At 44.9% G+C, this 17,471-nt stretch overlaps 1 long non-coding RNA gene across 2 annotated transcripts in view; it reads right to left on the reverse strand.

The window, feature by feature from the left end:
• LOC142652715 (uncharacterized) overlaps positions 1 to 15,752 on the reverse strand; it is a 50,230-nt gene extending 34,478 nt beyond the window's left edge. For both annotated transcript variants that reach the window (XR_012847898.1, XR_012847899.1), the window contains exon 1: positions 15,687 to 15,752. This is a non-coding gene — a long non-coding RNA (uncharacterized LOC142652715). The remainder of the gene's footprint in view (positions 1 to 15,686) is intronic.
• Between the last annotated feature and the right edge of the window lie 1,719 nt (positions 15,753 to 17,471).

Raw genomic sequence — 17,471 nt, forward strand, 5'->3', positions numbered from 1 at the left:
TACGTAATTTGTGACGTGACCGTACACTCACAGAACAAAAAAACGTAGAGCTCATGAACGGGGCTGGGGAGGAAGTTGGGATTTCGGGTTAGCGAGCGGTCACGTGACAGAAGAAGCGATACGCCGCTAGGGTTATCGGATAAAACGTAAATATATTGCAAAAAGATTTGTTTTGCTTTGTTTAGTTTAACTCAATTAGATTTTTGGTTCCGGAAAACCCCTTTAAGCTCCCTCTAGTGGCAGCGGAAGCCAGCCAGTACTGAACACTTTAACTTTATGGCTGTGTAAAGGGAAGCAGAGGATTTGGAGCCCTGTCACAGAAGAAACAGAGATATTTTGAAATAATCAGAACTAAATTTTAAACAAAATTTAAAACAAAAAAAAAAAAAAATATATATATATATATATATATATATATATATATATATATATAGCAAACAAGAAAGCAGCAGCACTCACACAGAATCAGTCGATTAGGTGCCCAGCAAAACGTCCCGATCCTCGGACGTGTATTGGTATATAAAGAAAGAAGATTTGCAGCACTCCAATGTGAAAAAAGTGGTGGTTTATTCAATCCAAGAACAACAGCAACGTTTCAATCCTACAATAGGATCTTTCTCAAGCCTGAGAAAGATCCTATTGTAGGATTGAAACGTTGCTGTTGTTCTTGGATTGAATAAACCACCACTTTTTTCACATTGGAGTGCTGCAAATCTTCTTTCTTTATATATATATATATATATATATATATATATATATATATATATATATATATATATATATATATATATAGATACACTTTTAATCTATTATTTGTGTCTTGGCACTACAAATATTATTTAAATTAATCTTAGCCAAAAATATGTATATTTATTTTAAATTGCACAAAAAAATTTTAACCCCTTCCCGACATGCGCCGTACATGTACGGCGCTGTCGGGAGGTGCTTCCCGCAAAGCGCCGTACATGTACGGCGCAGTGATTGTGCGGGCTCAGAAGCAGAGCCGGCACCGTCACCGCGGGGTGACAGCTGTATTATACAGCTGGCACCCTCCTGTAACTGCCAGGACCGGAGCTATTCTCCGATCCGGCAGATTAACCCCTCAGGTGCTGCTATTCACCCGATCGGCAACCCAGTGATGCAATCGCTGGGTTGCTGTGGCAATCGGACGCCAGAAAATGGCGTCCGAGTCTGCCTTGTACGGGAGCCGATGAGGACCCGCCTTCGGCGTGTCCTCATAGGCTTGCTGTCAGTGAATAACTGACAGCGCTAATACACTGCACTACGTATGTAGTGCAGTGTATTAGAATAGCGATCGGGGCATCAGGCCCTCATGTCCCCTAGTGGGACAAGTCAGAAAAGTAAAAAAAAGTGAATAAAAATGTGGTAAAACAATAAAAACACACACATTTCAAATAAAAATAAAGCTAAACTGACTTTTTTCCCATAGTAAGTCTTTTATTATGGGAAAAAACGTAAAAATTAAAAAAACTATACATAATTGGTATCGCCGCGTCCGTAACGACCCAAACTACAAAACTATTATGTAATTTATCCCGCACGGTGAACGCCGTAAAAAAAAAACATGAAAAACAGCGCCAGAATCTTTGTTTTTAGGTCACATCTCCTTCCAAAAAATGCTATAAAAAGTGATCAAAAAGTCACATTTACTCCAAAATAGTACCAATAAAAACGGCAATCCGTCCCGCAAAAAATAATCCCTGACACCGCTTTGTGCACGCAAAAATAATAACGTTATGTGTCTTAGAATATGGCGACACAGAAAACAAATGATTTTATAAAAAAAGTGATTTTGTTGTGCAAAAGCCGCAATACATAAAAAAACGATATAAATTTGGTATCGCCGTAATCGTATCGACCCGCAGAATAAAGCTAACATGTAATTTAGGGCGCACTGTGGATGCCGATAAAAAAAACAATAAAAAACGATTCCAGAATTGCTTGTTTTTGGTAATTTCCTTTACCAAAAAATGAAATAAAAAGTGATCAAAAAGTCGTATGTGTTCCAAAATGGTACCAATGAAATCTACAGCCCGTCTCGCAAAAAACAAGCCCGCACACCGCTCAATCAACTGAAAAACAAAAAAGTTACGGCACTAGTAATGCGGTGAGGAAAAACATCTCAATGCGCAGGCCGGAGGGGAACATTCCTTCAGTTTCAGGGCCCTAGTATTTAGGAACTAGGAAAGGGAAGGGACATCACACATCCGCTGGAAGCGAGGGTGTCCGTATTATACCAGCGCAAAACTTTCCCAGTAATATTTCCCAAACTAGGAAGGAGAAAAAGTCCCCAAAAGGTGCAGAGCGTTACAAAAGGGGCATAAGAAAGAAAACCGTTTATCAGTGTGACACCGGCCTGCGCATAACGGATCGCTTCACATCGTAACACACATCTATGGATAATTGTATTATTTACCCCATTATTATACCCTCTTATTATACCCTGATGTACTCCGCACTGATTACATATGCCACCACATTATAAACTGAATACCAGCAAAACTCAAACAAAACTACCAAGCAAAATCCATGCTCAAAATGGCGGTCTTTCCCTTCTTAGCCCTACAGTGTGCCCAAACAGCAATTTATGGCCACAAGTAAGGCATTACCATACCCGGGAGAACCCGCTTAACAATTTATGGGGTAAGATTCTCTAGGGGCACAACATCTTGTGCGGTGAATGGGCAGATCAGTGGAAAAATTGCAATTTTCACTTTGCACCATCCACTGCGTATTCATTTCTGAAAAACACCTGTGGAGTCTAAATTCTCACTACATCCCTTGATAAATGCCTTTAGGGGTGTAGTTTCTAAAACGGGGTCACTTTTGTTTGGTACATCAGGGGTTTTGCAAATGCAACATGCTGTCTGCAAACCATTCCAGCAAAATCTACGCTCCAAAGATAAATACCGCTCCTTTTCTTCTGAATGCTCCCATATACGTAAACAGCCGATTATAACCACATATGGGGTGTTACCGTACTCGGGAGAAATTACTTTACAAATGTTGGGGTGCTTTTTCTTCTCTATTCCTTGTAAAAATGAAAAATGTTGATCTAAAACGACATCTTGTTGGAAAAAAAAATTATTTTTCATTTTCATGGCTTAATTCTAATTAATTCAGCAAAAAACCTTTGGGATCAAAATTTTCACTATACCCCTAGATGATTCCTCAGGGGGTGCAGTTTCCCAAATGGAGTCAATTTTGGGGTGTTTCCACTGTACTAGTACTACAGGGGCTCAGCAAATGTGACATGGCGCCCAGAAACCATTCCAAAATCCAAATGGTGCTAGTTCCATTCTGAGCCCTACCATGTGTCCAAACAGCCGTTTATGACCACATGTGGGGTATTGTTTTACTCGGGAGAAGTTGCTTTACTAATTTTATGGTGCTTTTTCTCCTTCAGTCCTTGTGGAAATGAAAAAAAAAACCTAAACCTACATTTTATTTCAAAAAATTTAGATTTTCATTTTTATGGCCTACTTCCAATAAGTTCTGTAAAACACCTGTGGGGTCAAACTGCTCACTGTACTCCTAGATAATTTCCTCATGGGGTGTAGTTTCCAAAATGGGGTCACTTGTTGGGGTTTTCCACTGTTTTGTCCCCTCAGGGGCTTTGTAAATGTGACATGGCCTCCGCAAACCATTCCTGCTAAATTTGAGTTCCAAAAGCCAAATGGCGCTCTTTCCCTTCTCAGCCCTGCCGTGTGTCCAAACAGCCTTTTATTACTACATGTGGGGTATTGTTTTACTCGGGAGAAATTTCTTTACAAATTTTATGGTGCTTTTTCTCCTTTAGTCCTTGTGGAAATGAAAAAAAATTAGCTAAACCTACATTTTATTTGAAAAAATGTAGATTTTCATTTTCATGGCCTAGTTCCAAAAATTTTTGCAAAAAAACTGGCCGGTCAAAATGCTTGCTACACCCCTAGATAAATTCCTCGAGGGGTATAGTATCCAAAATGGGGTCACTTGTTGGGGGTTTCCACTGTTTTGTCCCCTAGGGGGCTTTGCAAATGCGATATGGCCTTCGCAAACCATTCCTGCTAAATTTGAGCTCCAAGAGCCAAATGGTGCTCTTTCCATTCTAAGCCCTGCTGTGTGTATAAATAACCGTTTATTACGACATGTGGGGTATTGTTTTACTCGGGAGAAATTGCTCTACAAATGTTGTGGTGCTTTTTCTACTTTAGTTCTTTTGGAAATGAAAAAAAATTAGCTAAACCTACATTTTATTTGAAAAAATTTAGATTTTCATTTTCATGGCCTAGTTCCAAACATTTTTGCAAAAAAACTGGCCGGTCAAAATGCTTGCTACACCCCTATATAAATTCCTCGAGGGGTGTAGTTTCCCAAATGGGGTCACTTTTGGGGGGTTTCCACTGTTTTAGTTCCACAAGACCTGTTCAAAGCTGACATGGTGCCTAAAATATATTCTAATAAAAAGGAGACCCAAAATCCACCAGGTGCTCCTTTGCTTCTGAGGCCGGTGCTTCAGTCCAGTAGCACACTAGAGCCACATGTGGGATATTTCCTAAAACTGCAGAACCTGGGCAATAAATATTGAGTTGCATTTCTCTGGTAAAACCTTCTGTGGTACAAAAAAAATGGATTCAAAATGAATTTCTGGAAAAAAATAATGAACTTTGTAAATTTCACCTCTACTTTGCCTTAATTCCTGCGCAATGTCTAAAGGGTTAAGAAACTTTCTAAATGCTGTTTTGAATACTTTGAGGGGTGCATTTTTTAAAATGGGGTGACTTATTGGGGGTTTCTAATATCTAAGGACCTCAAACCCACTTCACAACTGAACTGGCCCCTGTAAAAATAGCATTTTGAAATTTTCTTGAAAATGTGAGAAATTGCTGCTAAAGTTCTAAGCCTTGTAACGTCCTAGAAAAATAAAATGATGTTCAAAAAACGATGCCAATCTAAAGTAGACATATGGGGGATGTTAGTTAGCAACATTTTTGTGTGGTATAACTGCCTGTCTTACAAGCAGATACATTTAAATTGAGAAAAATGCTAATTTTTGCAATTTTTCGCTAAATTTTGGTGTTTTTCACAATTAAATACTGAATGTATCGGGCAAATTTTGCCAGTAACATAAAGTCCAATGTGTCACGAGAAAACAGTCTCAGAATCACTTGGATAGGTAAAAGCATTCCGGAGTTATTACCATATAAAGTGAAACGTGTCAGATTTGAAAAATGAGGCTCTGTCAGGAAGGTCAAAAGCGGCCAAAGAGGGAAGGGGTTAATATCCAAAAGCAGTCCAAAAAATACAAACAAACCACACAATTGTAGGTCCACATGTGCAAGAAATCGGCTGATCTACAGGGATGCATAATTAGGTTTTCAGCTGCAAAATTACAACGAACTGTTTCTTAAGACACAAAACCCTTATTTCCTGACAGAAGAGAACATGCAGTTTGTAAAACTAACAACTAGTTTTTTGCACCCAAAAGGCTATTATACAAATTTGTGCAAAAAACACACACTCAAATTTTAATTATAGATTCAATCTCTCAATCGAACGTATACCCCTAGTAATCTACTAAAAACAAAAGAGCAGGGAGGAGTACTTATGTGGATGTCTACTTTAGCACATATGCACAAATTCTACAAAACCACATCAATGTAAATAAAGTCTAGTTTTGTGACTGCCTGGTCTAAGTTTATGCTGTCTAATTATTAGACAACATTAACCCGTTGCGTACCTTCTCCGCAATAGTACGGTGCAGGCCGCTCATTGCAGCGGACCTTCGCCGTACTATTGCGGAGAAGGAATAAACTGTCACTATGTGAAATCACATAGTGATATAACAGCGGTGGCAGCTGTCATTGACAGCTAACCGTCTCAGTTACCGGCCTGGGGGCCAATTAGCAGTCCCCCATGCTGGCGATTGCTGTGATTGGTCAGTCTTCAGAGACTGACCAATCACAGCCGTCTGTGACGTCGTCTACAGGAGAAAGCTCCTGTCATTTTCTCTGATCTCCTCATTTCTGAGGATGAAGCGGGCACAGGAGCTGTGCTCGCTCCATCTTCATCGGGCGTCGGCTGTAATATACAGCCGACATCCCACTCCAACAACAACGATCACTGTTCTCTACGATCGCTGTAGTTTAACCCCTTAAATGCCGCTGTCAATAGCGACAGCTGCATTTAAGTGATTGATACAGAGGGAGGGGGCTCCCTCTGCACCCCATTGCCCCCCCCCCCGCAAAAAAAATCGCTGGGTTCTGATGGTTGCAATGGCAACGACTTCCTGGTTGCCAGGTACGGGAGCCTATTAGGTCCTGCCCGAGGCAGGACGTAATAGGCTCAACTGTCAGTTGTAAAGTGACAGTTACAATACACTGCACTACACAAGTACATACAGAAGTAGTGCAGTGTATTGTACAGGGGATCAGAAGATAAGATCTTCCAGTCTCCTAGTAAGTGTAAAATAAAAAGTGAAAAAAAAAAAGTTTTAGATAAATAAATAAATAAAAGTTTTACGTAATAAAACCAATAATCGCCCTGTTTCCCTGATCAAGTCCTTTATAATTAGAAAAAAAACTAGAAAAAAAACTAGACATAATAGGTATCGCCGCGTTCGTATCGGCCTGACCTAAAAAAATATCATATTATTTATCCCGCACGGTGAACACCGTAAAACAAATACAATAAAAAACAATGGCAGAATCGTTGTTTCCAAAAAAATTGAATAAAAAGTGATCAAAAAGTCACGCATAGCCAAACATGGTACCAATAAAAACTACAGTGTGTCACGCAAAAAACAAGCCCTCACAAAGCTCCGTCGACAAAAAAATAAAAAAGTTATGGCTCTCAGGACATGGTGACACTAAAACATTTTATTTAGAAAAAAGTGTTTTTATTTTGTAAAAGTAGTAAAACATAAAAACTATATCAATTTGGTATTGGCATAATCGTATCGAACCGCAGAATAAAGTAAACATTTTGTTTATACTGCACAGAGAACGCCGTTAAAAAATTAGAAAAAAACCAGTGAAAGAATTTTTTGGTCTCCTCACCTCAGAAAAATGGAATAAAAACTGATCAAATTATCGCATGTACCCCAAAATGATACTAATAAAAACTACAGCTCGTCCCATGAAAATCAAAACCCCCCGTCATCATTTGCAGCCCCACAGGTAGACCCTGTAAATGCAGCGGAATCTATGACATTTTAGGGTCTGTGCTACATATGGGGCTAGTGAAGAAGTTAAAGATTAGGCAATGCTGGAGTGCGGATATTTTGTACAACACCACAGACACCCTTTAGAAGTGCGACTCCTGCACCCAATAATCCGGCCTGTGCATAAAGGATTGGTTCAAAGCATATGTCACTATCCATGGATAATTAATTGTATTATTCATTCTCCCCATTATTACATCATCCTATTATTATGACGTGTTGCACTCTGCCCAGCTTACTATACCCTGATGTACTCCTCCTAGCTTACACATACCCTGATGTACTCCGCCCAGCTTATATATACCCTGATGTACTCCGCCCAGCTTACATATACCCTGATGTACTCCTCCGCACAGCTTACATATACCCTGATGTACTCCACCCAGCTTACATATGCCCCCACATTATAAACTGAAACACCAGTAAAACACTAAACAAAACTACTACCAAGCAAAATCTGCGCTCCAAAAGCCAAAGGGCGCTCCTTCTGGGCCTGGCAGTGTGCCCAAACAGCAGTTTATGACCACATATGGGGTATTACCGTACTCTGGAGAACCGCTTAACTATTTATGGGGAGTATGTCTCCAGTGGTACAAGCTGGGCCCAACACATTGGGCACTGAAATAGCGCATATCTGTGGAAAATGGCAATTTTCAATCTGCAACATCCACTGTGCACTAATTTCTGCAAAACCTTTGGGGGTCAAAATGCTCACTACACTTCTAGATGAATTCCTTGAGGGGTGTCGTTTCCTAAATGGGGTCACTTCTCGGGAGTTTTCACTGTACTGGTACCTCAGCGCAATGCAACATGGCGTCAAAAACACATTTTGTAAAGTCTCCACTCCAAAAACGAAATTGCGCTTTTTCCGTTTAGACCCTTGCCGTATGTCCAAATAGCCGTTTACAACCACATATGGGGTATTGCCCTACTCAGGAGAAATTGTGTAACACATTTTGGGGTGTCTTTTCTCCTGTATTCCTTGTGGAAATGAAACATTATGAGCTAAATCTACAGGTTATTGGAAAAAAAAATGTTTTCATTTTCACGGACCAATTCTAATAAAATCTATAAAACACCTGAGGGCTCAAAATGCTCACTACACCTCTAATTTAATTCTTTCAGGGGTATAGTCTCCAAATTGGGATCACACCTGGGGAATTTCAACTGTGATGGTACTTCAGGGGCTCTGCAAATGCGACATGGCCCCCAGAAACCCATTCAGCAAAAGCTGAGCTGCAAAATCCAAATCGTGCTCCGTCCCTTCTGAGCCCTGCCGTGGGTCCAAACAGCAGTTTATTACCACATATGGGGTATTACCGTAATCAGGAGAAATTGCTTTACAAATGTTGAGGTGCTTTTTCTCCTTTATTCCTTATAATATTTGAAAATTCTGTTTTTTTCCCCCAAAAAAAAGTCTCTTTTCAGCTTCACAGACTAATTCCAATAAATTCAGCAAAAAACCTGTGGGGTCAAAATGCTAACTATACCACTAGAAAAATTCCTTGAGGGGTATAGTTTCCAAAATGGGGTCACTTTTGGGGGGTTTCCACTGTTTAGGTCCCTCCAGGGCAGGGGTCTCAAGCACGCGTCCCGCTAGTATCGGCTCTGCTCCGAGACTCTGGAATTCCCTGACATCGCTGTCCACATATGAACAGCGATGTCTGGGGCTTCCCCAGAGCGGAGTCCCGGGCAGAGCGCTATTATCAGCTCTGCTCCGGGACTCTGGGGAATTCCCTGACATCGCTGCACATATATGGACAGTGTGTCAGGGTCTTCCCCAGAGCGGAGTCCCGGGCAGAGCGCTATTATCGGCTCTGCTCCGGGACTCTGGGGAAGCCTCTGACATCGCTGTCCATACATCGACAATGATGTCAGGGGCTTCCCCAGAGCAGGAGTCCCAGTGATGTCAGGAGCACAGCTGGAGTCCCAGGAAGAGCCTACTAGCGCTCTGCCTGGGAATCCAGCTCTGGGGTTGCCCCTGACATCTCTGTCCATACATGGACAGTGATGTCAGGAGCAGAGCTGGAATCCCAGGCAGAGTGCCAGAAGCGGCTCTGCTCCGGGACTCCAGCTCTGGGCAAGCCCCTGACATCATTGTGGCAGCATCTGCAGAGGGCACTGTGGCAGCCTCTACAGAGGGCACTGTGGCAGCCTCTACAGAGGGCACTGTGGCAGCCTCTACAGAGGGCACTGTGGCAGCCTCTACAGAGGGCACTGTGGCATTATCTACAAGTGGGTGTGTGGCAGCACTGGCGTAGCTATTGGGGTCGCAGCGGTCGTAACTGCAACCGGGCCCCCAGCTAGGGGGGGCCCGCAGGCCCCCCTCACCACAGTAGCACAGTAGTGCTACAATTATTCCTCTGCATTGCTGGGTCCCTGCTGGGGTACAAAAGAGACCCAGCAATGTATTTTAAAGCATTGGTGGCAGCTCGGCTGTGAAATAGTCATTGCACGGAGGGGGAAGACTCTTGCCCGCCCACTGTGCTGTCCAGCCAATCAGCTCGCTTCTAGCTGTTTCCCTCTTCCTCGTGGCCTGTGCAGAGGGAAAGGAATGGCTACAGCAAGAAGATCGTGTGTGTGCCGGCTCCTCCCAGGAATCCTGACTCCTGCTGCTCTCTGACCCCACACCCGATGTATGTAAGTAACTGCTAGTAATGCAGCTATTAACCCCTTCACTGTGTATGTCTGTCATGCTGAGCAGTCACACTTCAGGGCTGACTGTTTAGTATAACAGACAAAGTATATCTATCTATCTATCTATCCACTGGCGTAGCTATAGGGGTCGCAGCGGTCGCAATTGCGAACGAGCCCCGAAGCCAGGGGGACCCGCAGCCCCCCGCACCACGTCAATAAAAAGTTCCTATAGTAACTCGGGCCGCAGGCCCCTGTTACTATAGTAACAGACTGTACTTACCTTCCTGGTTCCGGTTTGCAGCGGAGGTCCTGACGTCAAGCGCTGTGCACAGCATCGAGAGGACAGAACTACCGCCGCGGCTGAAGAGGAAGGTAAGATTTGTAGCCCTGACTGGCGGGGTCAGACTCCCGGTACCCGCCAATCAGCGGTTTTGAAGGGGCCGCAGCACTCGTACGAGAGCTGCTCCCCTTCATTCCGGTCACTTCATTCCGGTCACACTGTGAATCGGTGTCGGCGATTCACAGTGTGAGCGAGTAGTGAAATTAAGGGGAAGCAGCTCTCGTACGAGTGCTGCGGCCCCTTCAAAACAGCTGATTGGTGGGTCCCGGGAGACGGACCCCGACACATCAGCTATTGATGGCCTACCCTAAGGATAGGCCATCAATGTTTAGGGACTGGACAACCCCTAAGCCTACGATGTAGCAGGCTTAGAGGGCCCATGAGACAGGATCACAGATTGTGTGATCCTGTCTGCTGGGCCCTGTATCTAAGCCAATCACATGGTAGGCTTAGATACATGGCCCATGTGTGATCCTGTCTGCTGGGCCCTGTATATAAGCCTACCACACGGTAGGTTTAGATACAGGGCCCCAGCACACAGTAATCTTATACTGTATTAGATTACAGTCTGCTGGACCCTGTATCTAAGCCTACCTTGTGATAGGCTCAGATACAGGGTCCCACAGACAGTATCACACATGGGCCCTGTATCTAAGCCTAACACATGTGTTACTAATCGTTTTTTTTGTGTTTTCTTACAGGTTCGGTCGTTGGACTACGGTGGATTCCAGGACTACTTCGATGACAGCTTTTTTTTAATTTTTATTATCAATAAAATGGTTAATGAGGGTTGTGTGGGTTTTTTTTTATTTCAATAAAATATTTTTTCTATGTCTTTGTGTTTTTTTAAACTATATTACTACCGCATTAGTAATGGCCGCCGGCTGATTGACAGCGTCCGTTGCTAAGGCAGGGCTTAGTGTTAGCCGATGCAGAGGCTAACACTAACCCCCTTTATTACCCCAGTACCCAACGCCACCAGGGGTGCTAGGAAGAGCCGGGTACTATCCAGTGCTCGACCATCTGTAGTGATGGTCGGTCACTGGGGTGGCCGCAAGCTGGTATTATCAGGAGGGGAAAGGCCAAAAACAGTGGCCCTTCCCACCCTGGTAATGCTAGGCTGCTGCTGCTTTATTGTATCTGGCTGGTTATGAAAAATGGGGGGGACCCCACGTAATTTAAAAAAAATAAAAAAAAAAATTGGAAAGAACGATGTGGGGTCCCCCACAATTTTCATAACCAGCCAGTTACAACACAGCAGCAGCAGGCAGCATTACCAGGGTGGTAGGTGCCACTGTTTTTGGCCTTCCCCAGCCTAATAATACCAGCCTGCGGCCACCCCGGTGCCTGCCCGTCACTACAGATGGACAGGTACTGGTTCGTACCCGGCTCTTCCCAGTACCCCTGGTGGCGGTGGGTATCGGGGTAATAATGGGGGTTAGTGTTGGCCTCTGCACCGGCTAACATCAAGCCCCGCCTTAGTAATGGAGGTAGTCAATCAGCCAGAGGCCATTACTAAGGCGGTGATAATAAAGTTTAAAAAGATACAAGCACATAGAAAAAATATTTTATTGAAATAAAAAAACACAACCCCCCTTAACCATTTTATTGAGAATAAAAAAACGCCGTCATTGAAGTCCTCGAATCCGACGTAGTCCAACAACCGAATATGTAAAAAAACACAAAAAAATAATCAGTAACACATAAGGAAGCAAAATTATTATTCTTACCTATCCTGGGTACAGCACTGGCAGGGCTGCCATCAGGAATTTCTGGGCCCCATACTGCCAATGAGTCTGGGCCCCCGCCCCCTCGTTATTAGGAGGGGGGGTGAAATGTAAAGGGGCGGGAGGTAGGGCACATTAAAAAGAAAACTCTTTGGAGGAGCAGGGCAGAGACAGGAGGTGGGTGTCGGAGGGCAAAGGGGAGAAACTAAGTGCCAGGGCTGGGAGAACTGAAGGTAGCAGTGGTAGCCAGGGGGGAGACGCAACCTCACAGGGGCTCTGTGGAGTGACAAGGAAGAGACAAGAGACAGCGGCTCTGTGGGGGGCAAAAAGGGAAAGTGAGTGTGTGTGTATGTGTGTGTGTGTGTGTGTGTGTGTGTATGTAGAATCTGTCAGGGTGTAGGAGGGCAATATAAACAAAAATCATTGCACTGAAGCCCTATACACAGCAGAGTCACTCACCAAAATGTAGTCCCTAAGATCTCCCACCGCCACGGGCATGTCTGGATGATGCTTTTGCATTCTCTTCACACGCTGCACACACGTTATCTGTGTGTAGCGCTATCTACAGGGGGCTGTGTGTGGCGCTATCTGCAGGGGTGGGTGAGGCGCTATCTACAGGGGGGGTGTGTGGCCCTATCTACAGGGTGGGTGTGGCGCTATCTACATGGGATTGTGTGGCGCTATCTACATGGGATTGTGTGGTGCTATCTACAGGGGGCAGTGTGTGACACTATCTACAGGGGAGTGTGTGTGTGGCGCTATCTACAGGGGGTATGTTCGGCGCTAACTACAGGGGAGTGTGTGGCACTCTCTACAGGGGATTCCAGTCCAGGAGGAGACCCTGACCTCACTGTCCATATATGGACAGTGACCTCAGGGGCTACCTCTAGGAGAGGAATCCCCGACCAGAGTGTCGGCAACTCTCTGGCCGGGGATTCCGCTCCTGGATGGGTGAATGGCAGAGCAGGAAGCTGATACTTTCCTGCTCTGCCATAGTATTCAATTGTATCTGCATCCTGTGGACGCAGATACAATTGAATATGGCAGTGGCTGAGACACGTCTGGGACAGTAATTTGCCGGGACTGCCTCTTTAGATTCAGGACAGTCCCTGCAAATTCAGGACTGTTGCTAACTATGCCTCCGGTATAAGCTTTCTCCCCCTACCCAGGTATACTCTCTCCTTCCTCTACCCCTCCCCATGTATAATTTCTCCCCTCCCTTCAGATATCATCACTTTTCACCCAATTATTACCCCCCCCCCCATTTTATAATGCCTCCTCCAGTGGAGGGATGTCACGATACCAGAATTTGGACTTCGGTACCGATGCTTTGTGTAGTATTGCGATTTCGATAACAAAGCGATACTTTGCCAACAATAATAAAAAAAAAAAACAGTTCTTCCATTTCTTATGTGAGGCGCGAGGTGTGATGGTAAATTTAACCTCCATGTGCCTCACATTAATAGTAATTAACCCCATCATGTTCCTCAATTATAAAGGGTTAATGTGTAAGGTACATGATGGGGTTAATTACTATTAATGTGAGGCACATGGAGGTTCAAAATTCATAATACCTCGCGCCTCACATTAATAAGTGAAAGAAGTTTTTATTTTATTTTTTACAACGTACACATCATAAATGATGCAATAAAATTGTTTTGCAGGTTATTACGGGCGCGCCAATACTGAATGTGAATATTTTATGTATTGAGACTTATTTTAATGTGTTTTGTAAAAAAGTTGTATGTGTATTTTTTTTAAATTTAACATTACTTTATGTTTTTACTTTCTTTTTGAAACTTTAATGTACTGGTATATATCTATATACGGATAGTACACAGGCAGTTGTTAGGACAGACCTGAGTATGCCCTAACAGGAAATATGGTAAGACAGCCCTGGGGTCCTTCATTGGACCTTGGGCTGTCTGCCCATATATGGTATGTCCCTGAATCGCGTCACAGGGATTCCTGTGACGTGATCCAAGGGGCATCCCCCCTTCTTATTTTCCCCTGAATGCTGCAGTCAGCTTTGATCGCAGCATTCAGGGGAATAGCGACAGAGATGAGAGGTTTCTTTGATCTCTGCCTTTATAGAGTGGGTCTGCGGCTGTGTAATACAACCATTGCCCCGCCCCGCACGCGGTCAGCACGAGGTGATGCGGGCGGCGCTGCACTAATGAGCGGCGGTTCAGGCACTGAAGACAGAAGAAGTGGGGGTGTTTTGTAGTGCGCCCGCCATGTTCTGTTTTCAGTGCCGCCGCTCATTAGTGCAGCGCTGGCCGCATCACATAATCCTGGCGGCGCGCACAAGTCAGGACTCCGGAGCAGGGCCGTGACTGTATTACACAGCCGCAGCTCTGCTCTCATACATTCATGTATTACAATATTGAGCTGTGCGGCCGCACAGCTTAGTATCAAAATACATGAAATAACGGTATTGAACTGTTTGGGGGTGCACGGTATCGAAACCGTATCGAAGTTTTGATGCATCGTGCATCCCTACTCAAGTGCCATGAGCCCTCCATTATTATCTCCTTCCCACTCTAGCATCATTTCCCTCCCTACCCAATGCCATCTCCCTGCCCCATTATCATCTCCCTGCCCCATTATCATCTCCCTGCCCCCATTATCATCTCCCTGCCCCATTATCATCTCCCTGCCCCATTATCATCTCCTTGCCCCCATTATCATCTCCCTGCCCCATTATCATCTCCCTGCTCCCATTATCATCTCCCTGCCCCCATTATCATCTCCCTGCCCCATTATCATCTCCCTGCCCCCATTATCATCTCCCTGCCCCCATTATCATCTCCCTGCCCCCATTATCATCTCCCTGCCCCATTATCATCTCCCTGCCCCCACTATCATCTCCCTGCTCCCATTATCATCTCCCTGCTCCCATTATCATCTCCCTGCCCCCATTATCATCTCCCTGCCCCCATTATCATCTCCCTGCCCCCATTATCATCTCCCTGCCCCATTATCATCTCCCTGCCCCCATTATCATCTCCCTGCCCCATTATCATCTCCCTGCCCCCATTATCATCTCCCTGCCCCCATTATCATCTCCCTGCCCCATTATCATCTCCCTGCCCCCATTATCATCTCCCTGCCCCATTATCATCTCCCTGCCCCCATTATCATCTCCCTGCCCCCATTATCATCTCCCTGCCCCCATTATCATCTCCCTGCCCCCATTATCATCTCCCTGCCCCATTATCATCTCCCTGCTCCCATTATCATCTCCCTGCCCCCATTATCATCTCCCTGCCCCCATTATCATCTCCCTGCCCCCATTATCATCTCCCTGCCCCCATTATCATCTCCCTGCCCCCATTATCATCTCCCTGCCCCCATTATCATCTCTCTGCTCCCATTATCATCTCCCTGCCCCCATTATCATCTCCCTGCCCCATTATCATCTCCCTGCCCCCATTATCATCTAACTCTACCCCCTCCCCATAGAAAGCAAAACTCTTCCCCACGTCTGTATAAATTTACACTGCAGCATAGGATTGTATCACTCAGCTCCACGACGGCTCTTTTCTCCTGTCCTGTGTAAACAGAGGGAGAAGACAGGTTTATTGCACATGTTACACAGGACGGGAGATAAGAGCCGCAGAGCTGATACAATCCTATGCTGCGGTGTTAACATAATACAGAGGTGGGGAAGATATTTACTTTCTATGGGGGCAGGAGGAGATTTTTTCAGGAGGCTCCGGGCAGCAGCAGCCGGATACAGACATAAGTTAGTACTCACTGTGTCTGAAGAAGAAGAAGACGACGACTGCTGCTGCTGGACGTATCCTCCGAGGCTGAGCTCATAACTCCCGCTGCTGTGATGTCTCCTCCCCGCACGCTGTCACACTGTTGTGGAGGAGGAGGGGCAGGCACATGTCACTCTCCAGCGGGCCCTTACGATTTTATTCTGATGTAATGAACGGGCCCCTGCTTCGTGATGGGACCTGTTCCTTTCACCGAAATGAAATCGTAAGAGCCACACTGCCGTGAGGATATTAATTCCAGCGGCAGAGTGCGGGCCCCTTTTTTTTTAATTTATGCCCGGGCCCCTCACTGCAGTACCCCCAGTCCCCCCCTAATGGCGGCCCTGAGCACTGGAGCTGCAATGTCAGCGAGCTGAGCCCTGTATCTAATCCGATCATGTGTGATACTGTCTGCTGAGTCCTGTATCTAATCCAATCATGTGTGATACTGTCTGTAGGCCCTGTATCTAATCCTATCATGTGTGATACTGCCTTCTGAGCCACTGTATCTAATCCAATCATGTGTGATACTGTCTTCTGAGCCACTGTATCTAATCCTATAATGTGTGATACTGTCTGCTGAGCCACTGTATCTAATCCTATCATGTGTGATACTGTCTGCTGAGCCAATGTATCTAATCCTATCCATAGTTTATAGGGTCGTAGTGCTATAGATAGGTTATCTCCTATACACACATACAATTTTTTTGGGGGGACACATATGTATTGGGGCTATTTCCCCTGACATTTTAAGTCCTTAGTGATGCCCCCAGCTGCTAGTGCTGCATTGTTGGGTCACTTAGGAGACCCAGCGATGCAGCTGAAAGCTGCGAACCATCGGCCATGAGAAGTTTGCGGGGGGGGGGCCCAATAAGAACTTTTGCATCGGGGCCCATGAGCCTTTAGCTACGCCCCTGTGTGGCAGTATCTGAAGAGGACACTGGCACTATCTAGGGGCACTGTGGCCTTATCTACAGGGGGCACTGTGGCCTTATCTACAGAGGGCACTGTGGCCTTATCTAGGAGTGTGTTGCATTATCCACAGAGGGCACTGCGGCAGCATCCACAGAGGGCACTGCGGCAGCATCCACAGAGGGCACTGCGGCAGCATCCACAGAGGGCACTGCGGCAGCATCCACAGAGGGCACTGCGGCACTATCTAAAAAGGGGCTGCCCAATCTTGACATGTGTGCTAACTGAGCCGCCGGACTGCATTTAGCGACACTTAAACTGGAAAGCTGGATTGTTGAAATAAGCACGTGGAGAAATATCTCAAATTTTAAACCTAGCGCTATTATAGTAATATAGTGTTATAGTAGTTCAAATAACTAATTGATTAACAATAATTTTGTATTGTATCAAATTTGAAAGTAATGCGGCCCGTCAACTTCCCATTTTTTCTATATGCGGCCCACTTACCCGGCCGAGTTTGAGACCCCTGCTCCAGGGCGTTGCAAACGTGACACGGTGCCGAAAACCATTCCAGTAAAATCAGAGCTCCAAAATCCAAATGGCGCTCCTTCCCTTCTGAGCCTCGCTGTGGGTCCAAACAGCAGTTTATTACCACATATGGGGTATTTCCGTAATCGGGAGAAATTGCTTTACAAATGTTGGGGTGCTTTTTCTCCTTTATTTCTTACAAAAATTAGAAATTTTTACGTTTTTCCAGAAAAAAAGTAGATTTTCATTTTCACAGACTAACTCCAATAAATATAGCAAAATACCTGTGGGGTCAAAATGCTAACTATACCCCTAGATAAATTCCCTGAGGGGTGTAGTTT

The sequence above is a fragment of the Rhinoderma darwinii genome, chromosome 5 (genome assembly GCF_050947455.1).
Source record: "Rhinoderma darwinii isolate aRhiDar2 chromosome 5, aRhiDar2.hap1, whole genome shotgun sequence".
Taxonomy (NCBI): Eukaryota; Metazoa; Chordata; class Amphibia; order Anura; family Rhinodermatidae; genus Rhinoderma; species Rhinoderma darwinii.